A 12,113-nucleotide genomic window follows, 5' to 3' on the forward strand; every position below is an offset into this window, starting at 1 on the left:
AAGAAGCACAGGGATCCTTTTCCAAAAGGCAAGGCTTGGAGGGCTAATCGACCACTTGAACTGATTCATTCAGATTTATGCTCAGTTGAAGTTCTTTCCAATGGTGGTAGTAAGTATTTTATCACCTTCATTGATGATTTCAGTAGGAAGACATTGGTGTTTTTTTTAAGGAATAAATCTGATGCATGTGATATGTTTAAAAAGTTCAAAAATTATGTAGAGCAGCAGAGTGGCTACTCTATTAAAATTTTGAGAACTGACAGAGGCACTGAGTATCTTGTTTGTGATGACTATTTAGTAGAAAGTGGTATAAAACATCAATTGACAGTCAGATATACACCTCAGTAAAATGGTGTGGCAGAAAGGAAGAATAGGACTGTGATGGACATGGTGAGGTTTATGATGCACTCTAAAGGTATTCCTAAATCCTTTTGGGCAGAAGCAGTCTCTTGTGCTATTTATGTTTTGAACAGGTATCCTACTAGATGCAATTTTGGGAAGACCCCACAAGAGGTTTAGACTGGCATGAAACCAGATATTTCTCATTTCAAGATATTTGGCTGTCTTGCGTATGCGTATGTTCCAGATCAGTTGAGAAAGAAATTGGATAACAAAACAGAAAAGTGTATTTTTATTGGATATAGTCATGAGACAAAGGGGTATAAGTTATTCAATCCAAACACAGGAAATGTGATTGTTAGCAGAGATGTAACTTTTGATGAACATGGAGTTTGGGATTGGTCTAGAAAAGATCTTGAGACATCACCAAAATATCTATCCATTTCTCCCATTATGGGACCGAGTGCTAGTAAGCAAGTAGTGGAGCAAGTTGTGCACTCTTATGGTGATCCCTCAACTTCTACTATTCAGGTTGAGACATCCAGTCGACCACAGAGAGAACGCCGCATGCCAGCCCGATTTGATGATTATGTTGTTGGCACAGATGATGATTTAACTGATGAAGCAATTGTAAATTTTGCTCTTTTTGCAGATTGTGACCCTGTCTCATTTAAAGAAGCTGTCAAAGATGATCGTTGGGTTCGTGCAATGGATGAAGAAATTCATGCCATTGAGAAAAATGATACATAGGAGTTGACCACTATCCTACCTGAAAAGAAGCCAATTGGAGTGAAATGGGTATATAAGACCAAGTATAAGCCAACAGGAGAGGTGGATCGCTTCAAAGCGAGATTGGTTGCCAAAAGCTATAAGCAGAAAGCAGGTATTGATTATTTTGAAATTTTTGCACTAGTTGCCAGACTTGATACGGTTCATATGATTGTGTCACTTGCTGCAAATAATTGCTGGAAAATTCATCAAATGGATGTGAAATCTGCATTTTTAAATGATTTTCTTGAAGAAGAGATATATATTGAGCAGCCTGCAGGTTATGTTAGAAAGGGTCAAGAAGGCAAAGTATATAAATTGAAAAAGGTATTATATGGTTTGAAACAAGCTCCTAGAGCTTGGTACACTCGCATTGATACTTATTTTGTTGAGCATGATTTTCTGAGATGCCCATATGAGCACATTTTGTATATCAAATTTAACCCTGAAGGAAATGTCCTTATTGTATGCTTGTACGTGGATGACTTGATATTTACAGGCAACAATCCCAAACTAATTTCTGAATTCAGGGAGGCCATGATTAGTCAATTTGAGATGACAGATTTGGGATTGATGTCTTATTTTCTTGGTATTGAGGTTCATTAGTTGGATGATGGAATTTTTATCTCACAAAAGAAGTATGCAAGTGATATTCTGAAGAAGTTTAAGATGGATGTGGCTAAACCAATAATGACGCCGATTGAAGAAAAATTGAAATTAACCAAAGATAGTACTGGTGATTTTGTTGATGCTACTTATTTTAGGAGGTTGGTGGGTTTGTCACAGGTATTTAACTTCTACGAGACCTGACATCACTTATGGAGTTGGTTTGATTAGTAGATTCATGGAGTCTCATGCCAGTCTCACTTGCAAGCTGCTAAGAGAATTTTGAGATACGTTCAAGGTATGCAATCTGACGGTATATTTTATTCATCTTCACATGATAACAACCTTGTTGGATACACTGATAGTGATTGGGCTGGTGACACAATACAAAGGAGAAGCACTTCTGGTTATGCATTTTACTTGGGATCTGGTGTATTTTCTTGGTCCTCAAAGAAACAACAGGTGGTTGCTTTGTCCACAGCAGAAGCGGAGTACATGGCGGCTACAAGTAGTGCTACTCAAGCACTTTGGTTGTGGAAAATGCTTGGATTCTTACAACACAAGCAAGATGATCCTACCATAATACTTTGTGATAGTTTGTCTGCTATTGAGTTGACAAAAAATCCAGTTTTTCATGGACGCAGCAAGCATATTGACATCCAGTGTCATTTTATTCGTGAGTTAGTTCAAGAGCAAGAAATTGCCATTGATTATTATAGAAGTGAAGATCAAGTAGCTGATATTTTGACAAAGCCGCTCAAATTGGAGATGTTCATGAAATTGAAGAAGATGCACGGCATGGTGAAATTTGAAGATCTTGATTTAAGGGAGGCTATGTAGTAGTTAAGTCAAGTCTTGGTTTCCTAGTCGGTAGTGGTTTCTTTAAATCCAAGTCCAATTGTATTCCCTTTGTGATTTGGAAGCTAAGTTATAGGAGACTAAGTGGTCTATATAAACCAGTACTAGTAGCCTTGTCAGATGTGCCGTGAGTTGAGAAGAATAAGATACATTGGTGCCTCCTAGAGCTCTGCTTGTTTTCGACTCTTGTCCTTGTTTTTGTTCCTTCGATTTTCGTTTCCGCTGCAATACTTATTTGACTTTGAGTTTTGTCTTGAATTGTTTTATCCTGTGGGTTCGATTCCTACATAAATCAGTCCATCTTCATTCAATTTTATCAGTGGTTCGTAGACCTTGGTCTCTATTTTTCACGTAACTCTCTGACATTACTGAGAGGTCAGAGGAGGAGACGGAGGAGATTTAGGGTTTTTCCTTCATTTTCCCGTATTTACTTGTCTATTTTTGTCTCTTGGGTTGCTGAAAGTTTGGGTTGTTGAAAGTTTCGGTGGCAGGTGGTGGTGTTTGGCAACGGTGGCAGCAATGGCTGACGAAGGTGCAGTGACAATGGCGCCGGTAGCGACTAAAGGAAAAAAAATAAGGAAGAAAAGAACGAAGAAAAAGAGAAACAGAAAAGCAATATCACCAAAGAAGCTTCCAGTTTGCTTTCTGGTTTGCTGCCCAGGCAGTCGAGGAGAAGGGGAAAAGAAGGGAAGAAGAAAAGCTAAAAGAAAAAAATTAAATGTAGAATTATCCCAATTATTTGTCATACAATGCTACCGCACTCACTCGTCAAGTGCGTGTAACTCACTTTCTGTTAAATTGGACGATTTCTGTCCATTTTTCAAAGAAGTTCATAGCATAAGGAGGTTATGTAAGTGTTTTTAAACAATGAGAGAGTTTCATGTGTAATAGACAAATCACAGGAGATTTAATGCATTTTACCCCAAAAAAATGACATATTTACGTATATTATATGAATTCACCTTGTCAATGTGAAAGACAAAAAAATTGAAGAAAACTGACAGGAAAAAGCAGGAAAATTCACACTGACAGGAAAAAGCAGGAAAATTCACACTGACAGGAGAAAGTGACAAAACGCATTAAGGAAAATTACCAAACTCGAGTATGCAAAAAGAAGCGTTGTTAGCGGAAGTCTGATAGTCTAATGCCAGAATAAGAACAAACATGTTTGTTATCTACAAATGACTCGTGCAAGAAGTAGAATAGCTTTTCAACAACACCATCGAGTTAATTGCTAATTGAAGCTAAAAAAGAAAGAAAGCTTATTTTTCATAAGGAAAAATTGTTCAAAACATCCCTTACATTTAAGCCACAAATATTGAATAAGTCACATGGTGAAATCAAATATATATATACATGAGTTTAAAATAAAATTATTAATTTTAAACCCATTTATATATGTATTAAATAGCATGTGTACAATTACAATTAATTTATTTATAGGTGAAATCAAATAGAGATATATTACATGCTATTCGTACTATTCAAGTGAAATCAAACAGATATATATATGGGTTTTAAAAAAAGTTATTCATACACATAGTTAATAAGGGATGAAAAAATTTATTTTGTGAAATGTGAGGGACTATGTATCAGATTATGTAAAATTTGATTTGACAATTTTATCTCTAAAAAATAATCACGTGCAAAGCACATGGTGGTGGATTCCGACCAAAAATTAGTCGGAAACCTAGGTAGGGGCCAAAATTGATCAATGTGAATTTGTAAGGAACGTAAAATTACATTCTTAAATGTTAGGAATGAAAAAAATTATTTTACAAAATGTGAGAGACGTTTTGAACGATTTTTCCTTTCCATAAAGATCATGAAAATTCTGTTTAGTCTACCCACGTTCAAGTTATTATATTTTTAAGAAAGTGAAATCATTTGAAACTCCAAAATATGTTTAATAAGTAAAAAGGCAAAAAAAAAGGACTGTGCAGCCTAACTGGTTTCAAACACTGGGGGCAATGTCGACGATTATATTTGTATCTGTTTTCCTCAAAAATAGCACCTCTTGACTCAGTATCAATTTTTCACAAAAATAGCATCTCTTGAAATATTTGTATCTATTTTTTAGAAAATATCAGCCCCTCTTAGAAAGTGTATTAATACAAATTGCATTTTGGAGGAGAGAGAGTGATTTAGTTTCCTTAATACCTTTAGACTGACCAAAAAAAATCTATGTAGAAAGTGAGGGGGGTCAAAGTATGAAATGCATGAAAATTGTATAGCCATGAAGAAAGGTGAAAGACCGTTGGAAGGTAATGGCTACTTTTGGGATGTTGCAGCAGTATTAAAAAGCAGAAATAGCTTCATAAAATGGGCAGATTGAGAGGAAATTGGTGGCAAAAAATGGTTAGTTCATCCTTTGGAGGGCACTCATACAAATCACCATCATCATTGAGCATCAAGAATCGGTATTGTAAATGCAATCGCAAATCTACATTAAGAATTCCAGAAAGTGAAAGAAATCCGGATAATCTATATTTCAGTTGTTCAAAGTGCAACAACTTCTAGTGGTATGAAGGAAATGAAGGTGAAGAAGTGCAGAGCCAAATACATGAAATTGATTCTGTAGTGAAGAAAGGAAAATGTGGCCAGGAAACAATCTTTTCAGTTCAACAAAATGCAATTATCACTTGCTTGTTCATCATCAATCTCATATTCTTAGCAATTTATCTTTTCATTCAAATTGTTAAAGCAATTGGTTGAAGTAGAAGTAACAGGAGATATGTTCCAAATTGTTTGGAGCATCACTAGTCATAAATGAAAGAACCAAAAGACTTTTATAGGTTGGACATGATTGTTAAGCTATATGAAAATGAAATGAAGGTGTTATTTACTTGATACTTATATGTTAAGATTTGTTGCATTATAGTTATACCAAAAGTCATACTTGAACAAGCATAAATTAAGAACACAAGTCACTATCCTTAAGTAGAACAATATTTCACTGCTAAACTCGTTGGAAAACAGCAGAGCATACAAGACTAAAGAAAGCTCAGAATTCTAGATTCAACTACCATTACAGGTGGGTCAAAACACGAAAATACATAATACTAATGAGTCATGGAGTTTCTAATAATGCCAACAGCAGTAATAGATACAGTGACATTGCCTAAATTGCAATTCCCAAGCAAATAAAAACAGCACCTAAGAGTAGTTCGCAGATGGTGGGAATGCATATAAGTACTTGGCATAAGCAATGCACTTGTACTTAACAAAAGTATATAGCAATTCATATGATTTCAAAAAACCATCTAGAAACAATTATCTAAATGGTAAGGATTGCAATATTAAGAATTGTACAAAGCCAGTTCTACTACAACACACAAAAAGTCATTTGGAGTACATTCTTTTTTCACCTCCAAAATAACTAGTTATGCTTAATTAGAACGACATACTGATGCTGCTACTGTTATTGTGAGATCCTATAGTTTTAGAAGTGGATATGCTAACGTTTCTTTCAACTTGAGATGCGCCATGATTTGGAGTAATTGCAGATGTAGTGACTATTGGAGTTTGTTGTAGATTAACAGCTTCATTTGGCCTTTGTCTCTTATTATTGTTAGCAACAGTAGTTCCAACTCTAGCAAATCGTTTTCCTCTCTGATACCATAATACAAAAGCTATAAGTTAATTGGTCATGACTACAAACTAGTACATGGTTGTCATGAAACTAATTTCTGATATCATATACCTTTCTGGTATTAGTACTAGTGCTAGCAGATTGATTAACTTGAACATTAGCTCCAATAGTTTGATTTTAGGTACTTTCATTACTGCCTTGACTTGATACAACCGCAGGTACATTTTCTTGTGCATGATCCTGGCAAATCATGACTCAAACAAATTCATTTGTAAGGTATTAAATACACATAAAGAAACAATCTGATATTGATTTTTTTACCCATAGAACAAATCCTGCTAATCCTATATTGGCAATGCCTCTTCCTGGTTTTCTTTTTCGACTTGCCACCTGATTAGCAGAAGTGGAGCTCCCTTTTTTTTCAACAACAGGAGTTCCTTGACAAATTCTCCTATTATGTCCAAATGCACCACACTTAGAGCACCTGAAACTGATTGACCTCTTGTGTTGAGATGAAGGAGCTCCTTCATCAGGTGCTCTTCTTCTATTTTTCCTTGGTCTACCAGCTCTTCATCTAAGTGGTAGTGGTAAAACTATTTTGGGTGTCATGTCTTCCATAGGAGGCCACCTATTCATATGTGGAATTAGGCTGATCATGGATACATATGTCTTTATATATTGATCTCTTGAAAAAGCTGTATCACAGTAACTTTCTAGTTTCTCTTTTCTATAAATAGCTCCTAGTGTAGCATGTTTGCAAGGAAGGCCAATCAATTAGAAAGCCCCGCACTCACATGTCTTCTCATGCAACTTTACTATGTAGGACTTATCCACATCTGCTACTTCAAATGTGTTCTCACTGGCCATTGTCAGCTCACACTTTCTTGATTGGGCTTCAATTTCCTTCAAATTAGCAATAACATGTGGAGTAATAGTATATGTCCATGTGCACCCTTTTTGATACCTCTTATGTAGTTTCTTTATGAATTTTTGCCTCAGTCCATCAGCCAGAGCAAGTATAATCTTTCCTTTCAGTTCACCAACCTATGCATTAAAAGATTCTATGAAATTATTGGTGACATGATCACACTTAATTTCAGATGAAAATGTATGCCTTGTCCAAGTAGACTTGGGAATGTTTGCTAAATATCTCCAAGGATCTAAGTTAATATCCTTTCTTCTTTCTATAGCCTCATTGTGCCATATAAGATCATAACTTTTAGCTTCTTGCCGAAAGAATCTCCTTAGAAGCAATCTTGGGAATTTCACTTTGAAGTTCTTGTAGATATGCCAATCACAATATCCTGCATCAGCTTGTGGCACTTGTTCCTCACATGCAAAATTTAGTCCACGTACAAAGGTATGCATAAATAGCCATGGTTAAACGACAGCCAATTAAAACAGCAACAGTATTAATCTTATTACATGAAACATTGAAACAAGTAACATACCTTCTACCTATCATTCATGAAGGTGAGTGGAATATTGGTTGGAAATGGGTCAAAGAAGTCCTGAAAATAAAAAAAAAAAATCAACTCCAAGTATCCTTGTTTTCGCACTCTACAACAGCAAAGGCTAATGAAACAAACTATTATTCCCATCAAAAGCAACAATAGTCAATAGAATACCCCCAAATGCACCTTTCAAATGACATCCATCAAAGCCAATAAATGGCCTGCAACCTGCAACCAATCCATCTCTTTGTGCCTTGAAACTTATGAACAATCTCGAAAATCTAGACTCTATAAGAAGGTTAGGCCTGTCATAGTGAATTTTCATGATATTTTCTGGGTTATTATTCCTCAAAAGTTCATCATATTTTGGCAAATTTCCATATGCCTCATTGTGTGACCCTTCTATCTATTCCAAGGCTTTCTTTTTTGCCTTGTAGATCTCCATTCTACTTGGCTGGACTCCATGCTTCATCATTTCAGCAATTACTCCCTTGCTTGTCATCTCTAGGTAGTCTCTCATCACAAAAATTAATTTCTTTGCAATCCAATCAGATGTTGCTTCTAAGTTTTTCCTATTCATGACACACGTATGCTCAGGTCTATATGTTTTAATCATGAAAGTGGTTGTATCAGCAACTGGGGATGCATGAATCCTCCAATTCCTTTGAGAACCACACTTGGCAGTGTACCTACTTTTTTCATTTTTAAACCTTACCAATAGAAATCCTTTCTGAATAGCATAGTCTTTCAAAGTTGCTCTAAATGTATTCATATTGATAAATGGCATCCCTTTTTCAAACTCAATGTCCTCTCTTAGATTATAAGTCCTTATTTTGGACTGCATGATTGCTCTCATAGGATCCAGCTCTTGCTCAGATTTTGAATCAGGCACAACAAGAGATTTCTCTTTCTCCTCATAATCAGATAAGTCATTTTCACCCTTGTCACTAGAAGAAATTGATACCTTACCTTCAACTATGACATTCTCCAAGTCACTATCTATGTCATCCTTTCAAGAGTCATCAGAACTAGAAGTATAAATCTCATCATCACCCTCCAGGTTTTCTACATGAATAGGAACTTTTTCGATTCCTATGCCTTCCTATACATTATGAGTTTGGTTGTTCTCTATTGTATTCTCCTCTGTTGTAGGAATAATATCCAAGTATAGCAAGTACAAGTTTATAACAAGATCTTTTTCATGAAGTTTAAACATATAAAGGATTAATTTTTCATTGGTAATGTCCATAAAACCTGTTGTCCTAGGAATCGCTCATTCCATATGCAAAAGCATGTTTAAATTTCCAGGCAAGTCATTCATTGTCTTATCAGTAACATCACCGAGAAGGTCAATATATTGGTAGTTCTTTGGATCGACATTAGGAATTCTAACTTTGTTTCCTATGTAATGGACTACGATATCATGTGCAATAATTCTTCCTATCCTACATATCAGTGTGTTATCAACAAAAGTTTCAGTCAGCTGCTATAATGATCACATTTTGAAACATTGCAGAAATTATACCAAATGCATACTTATTGAAAGCAAAACTCAAGTTGCAAAACAAAACCTTCTCAATAGAAAGTATGAAGAAGCAACTTTACTAGTTTTTCATTTGTATTGCAACTTTTATCTACAAACCTACTCCATGCTTCTGTATTCTAGTTTTAGAAAACTAAATAGTTATTAAATTGTTGACTGAAATAAAATAAAGGTCGCGCTTCTATCATCAAAGCACATATTAGTCAGCTGCCAATATCAATAATACTTAATAAAACAAGACCAACAAAGGCTCTGGTTAGATTGTAAACTTGGTCAACAAGTCCAACAAAAAAAAGACAAGGAAAAAGAGCTCTTATAGCTTGATCATCAAGAAAATCTCACAATCAACAAAGGTTCCCTAGATCATCAAGAAAAATAGAGCTTTATGAATCTACTTTAATCATGAGATCTGAATCATCTCCTATTACTTATTGATCATATAAAGCACTGGCTCAAGATTTTTACCTCTTGTACAGCTTAGTTTTGAGAATGACGCCTTCACTTCAAAGAAAATTTCACAAACTCAAGTTGCAAATTTCTCCTCCTCTACAATATCCAGCCTTGTATTGTTCTTGTTGTGAAATAGAAGAGAGAAAAACAGCTTCACCTACAATATCCAGTCATTTTTTAAGTAGTGTTTCATTCTCCCTTTATTTGCATGCCTTTGGAAGTCTTGTCAGTGCATTTTGCGCCTTTGTTAGTACGAAAGAAGAGCAAGGAAGGCTCCAATTGTTTCCCAAGCTTAGGCTATTACACGCATTTTTTTTTTTTTGCCTTTTTTTCTTTTTAGCAGCTGAATAATTCCTAGTAGAAACGAGGTTATTATTGACAATTTATCTCTTTTGATAGTGACATGTGACCCTACAATCACTTGAGGGGTGGTAAGAGAGATTTGAAAATGTGGAGGGAACTTAGTGATATTTTATGAAATCTTAGGGGAGGTTTCTGAAATTACATGTGAAGCAACCCCAGATCAACCAATCTAGAAAAGCCATCTTCGACAAGGCTAATTTCAAAGATCACTGTAAGTAGATTTTTGCTTGTATTGTTGGAAGCATCTTGCTTTTCCTTCTTCTTCTAAAACTTTCAAAAGAAATATTTTTCTTTCTTCTTCTTTATTTTTGGATTGATATTTATCCTTTCTTCTTTGGGACGGACTTGTTTATCCCTCTTCAATCACATGCACTTTTATTGAAAAGTCTTTATTATCTTCTTGTACTTGAAATCTTTATTCCCTTGCATACGAAATTCAAAAGTAATGAAAAGATTTATGAGAGGAATATCTTTTGTTTCAAACTTCTTCTGAATTCTTTTGAACATGGTGGTAGTTTATCCATTATCGACCTACTAGATGAAATCAAAAATTAGTGAAAATATTTCTGAGCGAAATATCTCCTGTTTCAAGCTTCTCATGAATTCTTTTCAACATGGCAGTAGTTTACCTGTTATCTACCAACTATATTATCTGCCTATTAGATAAAAAGAAAGAGGGAGTTATTATATTCTCCCTCTTTCTTGCCATGTGGTACTTTAGCCACTCAAATTAGATGCCACATGGACTCTTCCTTATCTGCTTTTCAAGAGCCAAATGCCCCTACCCTTCTAATATTTTGATTAATTATGTTTTTCTTTACATTCTACCCAGAAGGAACCAAAATGTCTTTCCTCCCACCCACATTTGCAGAAACCTAATTTGGCTCCAAATTATAGATAACCCATGAGGTAACTACTTTTGACCCAAATTCATTCTAAAACTAGTGAAATCTTTAATACAGGAATAGCCAATGTTCTTTTGGCTAATTGTTTACTACCTATTGTTGATGTTTCAAACGCAATTCCGAGAGTAGCAATAGCATGTGACCATGCATTTTCATGGCTTGTAGGATCTTTTTCGTTGGTGGAGTTCATCCTAGAAAAACTCATGGCAAATTTCCTACTTTCAATGCTTTTTTTTTTTAAGGTAAAAGTATTAATTTTATTGAATAGCATCCATTTGTCACCAGAAGCAAACTGCTACAAACATCTAGATAATAACTAACTACATATTTACATCAAATTAAAAATGCACATAAAAAAGCCCCAATACAAACTAAGTTCCAAATTTTCTTTGGTTCTTGAAATCTTCCATCTAGCTACTGTGTTGACATATTTTAAACCAAGCATATTTAGAATTTTAATAGATTTAGAAATTGATTTGTTATTTGGTAATTATATTAGATTTGGTATGACAATTGGTTTAAAAATAGAGTTAAGTCACGTTTTGATATTATAATTAGAATAGGATTCATGATTATATTTTTTCTATTTTTGGACTTGAAGTCATACGTTTGTAGATGGAGGAAATTTGATCGTGAATAGAATAGTAGTTGTTAATTCCTCCCGTGCCTTCTCCATTGGTCTTGTGATTAATTAGCTAATAGTTTTACTCTTATTCTTTTGTTTCATGTTTTTGTAACTAATCAAAGTCCACGAATCGATTGATATTGTGAGTTTATTTTTTGATTTATCAATTATTGATCATCTAATATTTTAACATGATATATTTACTTCCGTTGAGTGATGTTCTGTGCTAACAAGTGGTGTCAGAGTTCTAAATTCAAGAGTTTGATCTTAGGGTATCTGTGGTGTCTGAAAGCTGTGCAAAGTTTGTGATAGAGAAGCCTGTGCCATAGAAGGGTGCAGAAGTTATGGTAGAATACTCGTATATTGAAAAATTGGATCAAGAGAGTTAGTCTTGGATTACTCGTTCATTGATTTGAAATAGGAAAAACTGGCCCTAATGGGACAAAAATCTAAACAGAAGGACTCTGTCAAGATGGTATTGTGCACTGATCAGGGAAAGAATCTTGCCAAATTGTTGATTGTGACAGTGGAGTTTGATCAAGTTTGAACTTAGGGAGACCAAGAAATTCAAGCGAGGAAGAAAAAGTTTTGTGAAGGTACATTAACTGTT

Source organism: Coffea eugenioides, chromosome 4 (assembly GCF_003713205.1).
Source record: "Coffea eugenioides isolate CCC68of chromosome 4, Ceug_1.0, whole genome shotgun sequence".
NCBI lineage: Eukaryota > Viridiplantae > Streptophyta > Magnoliopsida > Gentianales > Rubiaceae > Coffea > Coffea eugenioides.